General features: G+C 35.2%; 1 pseudogene; it reads right to left on the reverse strand.

Annotated features, from left to right (window-relative positions):
• Nucleotides 1-7,275: 7,275 nt before the first annotated feature.
• Nucleotides 7,276-8,463, reverse strand: LOC102489696 (obg-like ATPase 1; annotated as a pseudogene).
• Nucleotides 8,464-10,447: the final 1,984 nt, after the last annotated feature.

Genomic DNA, 10,447 nt, shown 5'->3' on the forward strand with positions numbered 1-10,447 from the left:
CATGCACTGAGAAAAGGCATATGAGGATACATAGAAATGGGGAGACAGGTAAAAAACCCTTACCAAGAATTGAATTTATCAGCACCTTTATCTTGGACTTATCAGCCTCCAGAACTGTAAAAAAATAAAATTCTGTGGTTTAAGCCACTTAGTCTGTGGTATAGAAAGAAAAGAGAGGAAGAATTATGACCATACATTCTACAGTTTAGGATAAATCATTTCAATGCTCTGTCCCTCAGTTTTCTCATATGAAAACAGAAGTCAGAAAAGCACTTGCACATCAATGTTTATTACAGCATTATTCATGACTGCTAAGATATGGAACCAATCCAAATGTCCCTAAACTGATGAACGGATTGGAAAAATGTAGCACATATACTCTATGGAATACTATTCAGCCATAAAAAGCAACAAGTCCCTGGCATTTGATAGAAAATGGTTGAATATGGAAGATTTATTGCTGAGTGAAGCAAGCCAGGCTAAGAAAGAGAGATATTTTATGTATCCACTTAATATATACTGATTGTCTGTACTCTATGATAGAGATTAAAAGACTGGGGGACATAAAAACAGTGAAAATAGTTATAGACACTGGAGACAGTGTGGAGGGAGGGTGGGAGAAAGGAAGAGTACAGGGAAGGTAATTAGGGAAAAAAAAATAGAGAGGCAAGACATTTGTGGGACACAGAAATGGCTTATTGCTTGTTGATGATAACATGCATAGTATTCTCAACTGGACTGGTGTGAGATATATGTCATGCTGTGTACATTCTCTTTATAAGCCAAATGATGTATAGTGAGCAAATGTTTAAAAAAATAATAAGATTTTTTTAAAAAATGCCCAGCACACTACATATAAGTGTTACCTAGCATTCCTTACTACAACCACTAAAGTGTATTTAATTTATACCAATTTTATAGAAGAGAGAAATAAGACTTAGAAAATTTCAATATTTATTTTTAGTTAATACTCACAGTTAGCAAATTGCAGAGCCAGCATTTGCACCCAAATCTAGTTAACTGCATTTCATCTCCAGAATGGATGTTTATCAAAACAGAACTCTAGTGAATTAAAAGAAACAGAGGAGGGGAAGCTAGTATCCATTTTTTTTTTATGGTTTGGATAATGGTTTCTCCTTCAAAGTTTCATATTTTTTAATTTAGGTGTACCTAAAATTCATGTGTTGGGACCTGGATTGCACTATAAAGGAGTTAAATGAAAACCTGATCTTTAAGTGAAAACTTAATGCTGTCTTAGGGTGGAGCCTGTGGGTGTAATTAAGTCATTAAAGTAAACCACCATGACTGAGTTCTGGTGTATATATACGTGTGTATGTGTGTGTGTGTGTGTGTGTGTGTGTGTATACATATATACACACACGAGGGTAAGTGAGGCAGAGAGAAAGTCACATGGATATAGATGATGCTCTGCTCTGCTGAAAATTTCTGCCTCCCCACATTTTGAGGCATCTTTGGACTTCCCAACCACCAGAACTATGAGTCAAAATAAGCTTCTATTCTCTTAAACTCAACCCTTCTCAGATATTTCTGTTAACAATACAAAAGTAGACTAATATACCTTTCATGTATCTAATTTGCCCATAAAAGGAATGAATGTCAACTCTTTCACATAGTAAGTTTTCATCGTTAATGACTATTGTCTTATCCAAATATCCACAAACATAATTCAAGAGTTACTCACTATAAATACTATTAGTTATATTAGTTAAATATATTAGTTGTAAAGTTTTCATTCTTTAAAAAAAAACAAACTCTGATACCACCCCTCTATAAGAATATTAATAAAAGTGTTCTTTACAGTTAATTTTTTTTAGTAATGACTGCTATTTTAAATCAAAGACACACGTATAGAATATTAATAAAAGTGTTCTTTACAGTTAAATTTTTTAGTAATGACTGCTATTTTAAATCAGACACACGTTGAGTAATTTAAAATAAACCTTGGTGAACTCCTTTATTGAACTTCCTTTGTAGAATCAAAGCTTCAGTTGGATCGACTACTTGGCAATCAGATCATTTTCTTTCCAGCTTTTCTTCTTACTGGAATATTATTTCCAGTTTAATGACACACTTCATGACCCAAAATAGTTCATAAAGAAGGGAAACATCAAAGGAATATAGAAAATAGTCTTAACAAGAAATGTGCATTTTTGAGGCCAGCAGGTGGCATGGTGGTTAAAATGCTGGACTCCCACATGACCGACCACAGTTCTAGTCCTTGATCTGGTGGCTTGCTTTCTCATTTTCCCTCTCTCTTTTTCTTTCTCTCTCTGTCTATAGTAAGTACACATGCTCTATAGAAAATTAAAAAAAAAATACTACTAATGATAATAATGTAAAAATAAAAGTAATTCTTTTTTTAAAAAAAGAAACATGCATTCTCTCACTACATACTCACTGTATGTAACTCTGATTCACAATGGACTGCCCCAGTTTACTCACCATCAACCTACTGAACTGAAGAGGCAAAAAAGAGAATTAAGGAAAGTAGAATAATGGCCAGTAGTAATTTTGATATCCAGCAGTTGGGGGAAAGGCACATGCGCGCACACATGCACGCCTACCAATTTAATGAAGAAAGTACAGGTCAATGAAATCTGAAGAAGGCACTGTGGAATCAAAAGGGACCAAGTGTAGATGTATAGTCTGGTTGATTCAAAAGCAGAAAAACTCACCAGCAACCTAGCTATCTCATATATTAATAGTTGCTTGAGAACATTTCTGAGGAAACCTTGGCAAATCGTACACTATTTGCTCTAATTCCAGTGTAATTTTTCACAGCTCATCTGCCAATGCATGTAAGGGACTTCTCCTATGACATTTCCACTAACTTCTATGTGGCTCTTTCCAAAACAGACAGGAATGGGGAGTTGCTTTTCTGGAAGAATTTGGCAGAAAGCAGAACTCTCCTCACTCCTGCTGCCTTTCACTCCCACAGAAACTTGCACCTCTGACTCTGAAGTTGAAAGTAGAAGGTTGTCACCAGAAGTAGATAGGTGAGTTGCTCAAGGTTATTAACTATGTCTATATTTGACAGCAATTGTTCTTACTATTTATCCTTACCTGACTGATAAGGACTTTTTAATTAGTGCCTGTGAAAGTGAAGGAGGATTTAACTGACAGAAACCGTATGCATGGTTTTGCTGTAATGAAGTCAGCCATGTAATGAAGCGCAAGCCAGTTTATTACTTTATCCTAACATAAACTACTAAATTGCTACAATAGACACTTTCTGAGTTCCACTCTTCACCACTATGAACAACATGGCACATCAGCAGGCATATGATACATGAAATTTCCTTGACACATCCTTAATTTCAGCCATTGCATTCTTTTAATAAGGCTTATACAAGAATAATGCTAAAATTTCTAAATTAAAAAAAAGATTGGCATTCTTGCATCTAAAATGATTGTAACTTTTACTTAAGGAAACGTAGCAGGCAAACCAGGTCATCCTCCAAAATTATAAGTCTGTAAGCCATGTTTATGAAGAAAGCAAGCATGGAGAAAATTAATGAAGTCCCCCAAAAAATCCATTGGAAAAAATTTAAAGAAAATATAAATATGAAGAGTTTACTTCCAATTCCATGATGTTTTCCTTTCTCTAACCAAATTATTTTTTCAACCTTCATGATAGAAGATAGATTATCTCTGGCAGAGTCTTACAAATTCTGGCTCTATCATCTCAATTCACCAGATGCCAATGAATGTGCTTTCACTTTATTTCTTCTGGGTGGTAGGGGGAGGGAAAAAGCTATCATATGTTCATTGAATTTTTCTATGAAGCATCATATCCACATGAAAAGTGTTTTAATGAGAACAACTACTTGTTAACATTGGGATTAACCAACACATATCCCATATGTATTCCTGAATGAATTTCGTTGAGATTTATTATAAGAATAACACAATGTAAAAAGTAGTCTTTTTTTTTTTTTTAATTTCTCCCAAGATCTGCTCTCGGGCACACCAATGAATGTTTACATTTCCCTTTCCACTTATTGATTGCATCAACCTCATACATTATCCGATTCTCTCATCTATATTGTAATACAAAACAACATTTAAATCTCTATTCTTGAACACATGGTTTCTTATGGATATGCTAATAGGACTTCTATCCAAGTTTATTGTGAACTCTTTGTAGAAAATTTTATTTTACATGTATTTTTATCACCAAATATACAGGGCAATGCTGAGAATTATGTGTTCAGAAATCTACATAAGGGGATCATAGCACATCTATTACAGAGGGAAGATTTCTCTCATTCCAAGAGCTGATGTGAAGAGCAAAACCATTAAAATGCCATTGAATCTAAATATGTCCAAATACTTTTTTAATATAACACTTTTCAGAAATTTAGGTCTAGAAGGCACCTTACAAATTGCTTACACAGCTCAGTTTTCTGATTTTACATAAAGAATTTTATTTAATCATGAATGAAGATTGTTAGAAGCAGACACAGAATGAATACATAGGTTTTCTTTGTAGCAAATATGGAACTCTGCCTTCTTCTTCTTCCTTTTTGATATGTTAAAGGACATGTGCACTCACCACAGAGAGATAAGAGAGTAGGAGGAGAAAGCACCTCCCAGTGGGGTGTGGTCATGCCACAACTCATTTTCTTCTATTTCTCCATGTTAGGATTTTAGTCACACATATACATGCACCCAGCAAGTTTTACAAGTAGCCAGAGTCATGTGGTTGGCCATGTGGGATCTGGCTCCATTAACCTCTAGATGACAGAGCTGGCCCAGAACTCTTTGTTCTTACTCTGATATTTCTCTTGGGCCAGCCCTACACTACAATGGTTAAGCTCTGTGCATTTGATACCTGAATCCTCCATGGCTGACCATAGTTTGAATCCTGATTCCAACAGCTTGAAAAACACCCTGAGCACATGTGCATGCATATGTGCCCAAAGCCCTGGTGAGAAAGAAATGGAGTGAAAAGGATTGTGGTGTGACCATGCCCCATTGTGTGTATAGGGGGATAGTCTTTATCTCTGGCAAACACACGTGTTTTATGTCAATTAAAAAACATCTAAAATAATATTTATCTATTATAACAGGTATCATGTTTATTTTTTAAATTTAGAGATTTCAAATTATTGTAAAATGATCTAACACATAAACTGGTAATATTCACACTTCAGAAAGAATCAATATTTTTGGTATATATTGCTCCAGTATTTTATTTACATATTAGAGTTTAGTATTTTTTCAAGTTGATATCTTTCTTATTTGCATGGTTTTATTGTCTTAACTATGACATAATTGAATGTAAAAGGAAGACTGGCTTCTTCTAATGGAATAGGTTATTTTAATAAAAAGATAAGAATATTAAAATAATATTAAGCCATGGAGCTCTTTCTTATGTAGGACCCCAAGAGTCAAGAACAGCTCCAATCTGAACAGGAAAAGGAAACTTTGACCTTGACCATTGCCCCCCCTCCCATGGAGCCACAGAAACATCTCAGAGTAACTTCAGGGTCTGAGAACTTGGTTTAGAGCCATTACCACAGGGGCCTTTAGTCACTGTATGTTAATGTTGCATTTAGCTCTTGTGCTGACCTTTTTTTATAAAAGTACCACTCTTTCATTACACTGATTTTGCACAGAAAGGTGATATGGAAGCCAAGCTTGGCCTGTAGCCATAGACAGCTTTCTACTGCTAAGGATATTGAGTCAATTTCTCTTAAGGTATGTGAAAGTTAACAGGACAGGGGAAAAAAATGAATTCTGTATAAGCAAATCCTTTTCAGATAAAAGCTGGCAAATTCTATACTTTTATCTGAAATATTTTGCTATGATATTTCAGCATGAATGAGACATAATGAAACAGTTCACCGCTTCTTCTGCCTGTCCTTGAAAATGATGAGACCCTCAAATGGATTATATGACACATTTTTAAATTATTTCATTAATTCATTATATTTTACACAACCTGTTTTAGTAGGTAGAATATGCCCTCCTTGAGGCTATTTAGAATATTTTCAGAAACTAATAAAATGCCTTAAACAATATTTAAAGTTTGTTCTACTAGTCCCATGTCTGACAATTACTGTAACATCTTTCTATAAACTACAATGCCTTGTAAAAAAAAAAAGTTAAATCCTCATGTAAATAGAAAGGAAGCAACAGTACAAGTATAAACCACCAAATTCATGTTCCTGGTCATTAATCTACTTAAAAATAGAGACACTAATAATAAAGTACATAAAAGTACTTTTGTAACTCCAGTAGGAATATATAATGAGGAGATATTCAAAAAGTTTATGGATTTGGCCAGCCCACAGAATCATGGTTAAGCAGCTGGATCCCACATGGACGATGGGTAGTTCAACTTCCAGAACTCAAGAAACATGCTGGGTCCATGTGTGCATGCCCCAAATCTCAAATGGGTGAGAAATGGAAAGGATTATGGTGTGACTTTTCTGAATGGGGACACTTTCAAACTCTCCCCACAGTGAATACACATGCCTTTGGAAAAAAAAGAAATTTTTAAGAAGTTCATGGATAATGTATATCATGGAAAAAAACTATGCATAGGGGACCAGCAGGAGGCATGGTGGTTAAGGTGCTGGACATTCCCACATGGCCAACCAAGGTTTGAGTTGGACCTGGTGGCTTGCTTTCTTACTTTCTCTCTCTCTCTCTCTCTCTCATTGGACAAATTAAAGGAAATAAATGAATGAATAAAATTAAATAATTTAAGAAAAGAAAAAACTATGCATGAATTTCAAAATGTTTTGTATCAAAATAAACTCATACATCAATTATACTTTTCCATTTATTTTCTGAAGTGCCCTTGTATTGATCTGAGAGCCAAATAAAAATATCTGTCCCTGAGGCAAATCAACTCTTAGCTCAGTAAAGAGTTCCTTTATCTCAAGATGAAGGCACCTATTTTTATATAGCATTTATGTCATCAGATAGAGAAACAAAGTTTGTTATGTAAAGATCCCATGGATGATTCATCTTGCATACTAACAGTATGACTTTTTCCTGGAAAAGTAAATACTTTATTAACTTTATTTAAACCTTACTACCATACCAGAGAAAAAATAAGCCTCTAAGATAAAGAAACTAGTCCACGAGAACATTCTAAAATAAAAATCATAGATTCAAATTCTTTTTTTTTTTTTAAGATTCTCATCCACTCAACTTTATTTGTCCCTTCAGTTTTCAGAAATTTTAATTACAAAAAAATGCCTTTTGGAGGTGAACATTTATCTGAGCAACAACTAAAATCTATTTCTTCTTCAGTTGTTGAGGTGTATTAAATTTGAAGAAGATAATATCTCCATCTTCAACAATATAATTTCTGCCTTGTTGTCTGTATTTTCCAGAAGACTTGACTGCATTTTCAGAACCCTCCTCTCTAAAATCTTCATATTTCAAAATTTTGGTCATAATAAATGCCTTCTTAAAATCTGTATGAATCTTCCCTGCAGCTTGGGGAGTCTTTGTCCCTTTCCTGATGGTCCATGCACGTACTTCATCTGGGCCTGCAGTGAAAAAGTATTCTAGTTGGAATCTGCAAACCCAGCTTTCATGATCTTTGGCAAAACACTTTGTGAAATGTTCACTTCCAGATACTTCTCTCTCCTCAGCACTCAATTCTTGCGACTTGAGCTCCAAGGCCCCACTAAAAGGAATGACCAAGGCACCTGGGTCATACTTGTCCACCCACTCTTTAATTTTTATCAACCATTTGTTTTTATTCCTAATGTAACCTTTTTCAGAAAGATTCTCTAGGTAGACCATTGGTTTCAAAGTAAAAAATAAGGGTTTATTCAAAACTTCAGCCTCTTTGTCATTCCAATCATGATAGAAGCCAACAGGTTTCTTTTGATCTATAACCCAGGATTTGGCTTTGTACATTATGTCATATTCAGGTTTTAGTTTTTTATCTCCTCCTCTCACAGCCACCTTTTCTAGTTTATCTATTGTGGGCCCAATCATTTCCTCATCTTTAAGCTGAAGCTCTTCATGTATTATTTATATATCTCGAATAGGATCTACACTTCCTTCAACATGTGTAATAGCATCATCTTCAAAAGCACGTGTTAGATGAAAGATCCCATCACGGGCACTAATATGAGATAGAAAGGCATTTCCTAGGCCTTGCCCATTGTGAGTTCCCTTCACAAGGCCAGCGATATCTACTACATTTAGAAAAGCAGGAATTTTGTTTGCTGGTTTGTGGTACTGGCAAAGAAGGTCAAACCTTTCGACTGGCACAGGTACTCTGCTCTCATTAGGATCAATTGTACAGAATGGGAAGTTTTCTGCTGAAGCCTGACTATTAGTTAATACATTGAAGAAGGTAGATTTCCCAACATGTGGCAATCTCACAATACCAATTTTCAGTGAGGTTCCAAATCTTTCAATAATTGGGGATGGTTTAATTCCATCACCTCCCTTTTTGGGGGGCATCATGCTCAGGGTAGGCCATAACACCAGTTCCCCAGGGCAGTGGCAGACAAGTCTTGCCAGCAGCAGGAGGTGGGGCCATAGACTCAAATTCTAATTAATTCTATTTTTGTCAAAACACCAAAGCCATCTGGAAAATTTGAAGGAAAAAAACTATTAAACCCAGTTGTTTCCAAACAACAAGGAAATACTACTTCTTTTTCTAATGATGTTTCTTTCATGTCAAAAAAATTATTTATTGGGATCAGCAGATGGTGAACAGTTATGACACTAGACTCCCACATAGTTAACTGTGGTTAGAGTCCTGGACCCGGTAGCTTTAAACTCACACTGGGCATGTGTGCATGTGTGCCCAAAATCCCAAGAGGAAAATGGAAGAGAAGGGACTGCAGCATAGCCATCCCTCCTGAAGGGGAGTTTTCTCATGTTCTGTCTCTCCAGTGAGTGCACACGCCCTGTAGCAAAAAACAATTAAAAAAAAAAAAAGATTTACTTTTGGAAATTTAAGAACAATATAAAAAATTACTAATAATCACATTTTCTTGAATGATAGTAATCAAGATGACAGATAGTACCAAGTGTTGCAAATCTGTGAAGAAATTTAATCCCACATATACTATTAGTGGGAATGTGAAATGGTGCTGCTGCTTTGCATATCACTTCCTCTAAATATAAAAAAAAGAGTTAGCAGGGGATTAAATAATTTCCTTCCTTGATATGCACAATCAAGAAAAATTAAAACATACATCTACACAAAAACTTATATACAAACACTCATCGTGGCATGATCATAATAGCTGAAGAAGTAAAAACATTCAACTACCTACTGACTAATGTTGTATATACATGCAATGGAATATTATTCAAGCATCTAAAGAAGTGGAATACTGCATTATGCTATAATACACTTGGATGGACCTTTGAAACAGGCTAAGAAAAAAAGTCAATCACGAAAGACCACATATAATATTCTCTTTACATGAAATATTCAGAATAGACAATTCTACGGAGACAAAGTAGATTATTGGTTGTGTAGATCTAGAGAGCTTGAGGGAAAATGGGAAGTGACTGTTAATGGGTATGGGGTTTTGTTTGAAGGCAGTGAAAATGCCCCAATGTGGATTGTGGTGATACTAGCACAATTCTATAAATACACAAGACAAAAACATAGTTTTGTGTATTTTAAATGGGTGAATTCTATGGTATATAAATTATTGGGTCATTGGGAAGGTCATGACACATTTTTGCATAGAAAAACATATCATGACTTTCCTGATGATATAATATATCTCAGTAAAGCTGTCTTAAAAAAAAAAAAATGAGAGACTCGAGTCTGATCTGGGCAGGCCTCTTGAATGAGTCTGCACGCAGGGCCTGGGAACAACTTTAGAACTTTTGGTACACCAACTTGGATGTACACGAGTTGATCCTCTTCACTAAGTTGTATATCTTTAGCTTGCTGCTATCTCATCAAGAGCTGAATGTTTGGTAGACAAGCCAAGCACCTGAAATTACCGATAACTGCTCTGACCTGGGAACAGAGCCCTCCAATAGGAACACACCTGAGACTAAAAGATGAACATTCTGCTACCAATACTACAGAATCTACTCCAATAACAAGCAAAAAAAAAAGTAAACAGAGCATCAGATGACTAAAAATTAGCATCGATCTCAAAGAAACATGAGAAACAAGGTGGTAACTCTTCCCAGGTGAGCATAATAGCCCCTCACCAACAGTGGACAGCACAGAGTAATACACAAAAATGTCATAAATAAAAAGAATTCCAACTATTCATAGTGACAAAAAGTAATGAAATGCCAGAGAAAACAGACAATCAGTTCCAGGAAATGAGAAAATCATTTAATGACATGAAAGAGGAATTTCATAAAGAAATAGACACCTTTAAAAAGAATCAAACAGAACTTCTAGAAATGAAGAATACAATACAAGATATTAATGTCTTCCTAGAAAACATTAACAGCAGAT

This window comes from Tupaia chinensis, unplaced genomic scaffold, assembly GCF_000334495.1.
Source record: "Tupaia chinensis unplaced genomic scaffold, TupChi_1.0 Scaffold000622_1, whole genome shotgun sequence".
Classification (NCBI taxonomy): Eukaryota; Metazoa; Chordata; class Mammalia; order Scandentia; family Tupaiidae; genus Tupaia; species Tupaia belangeri.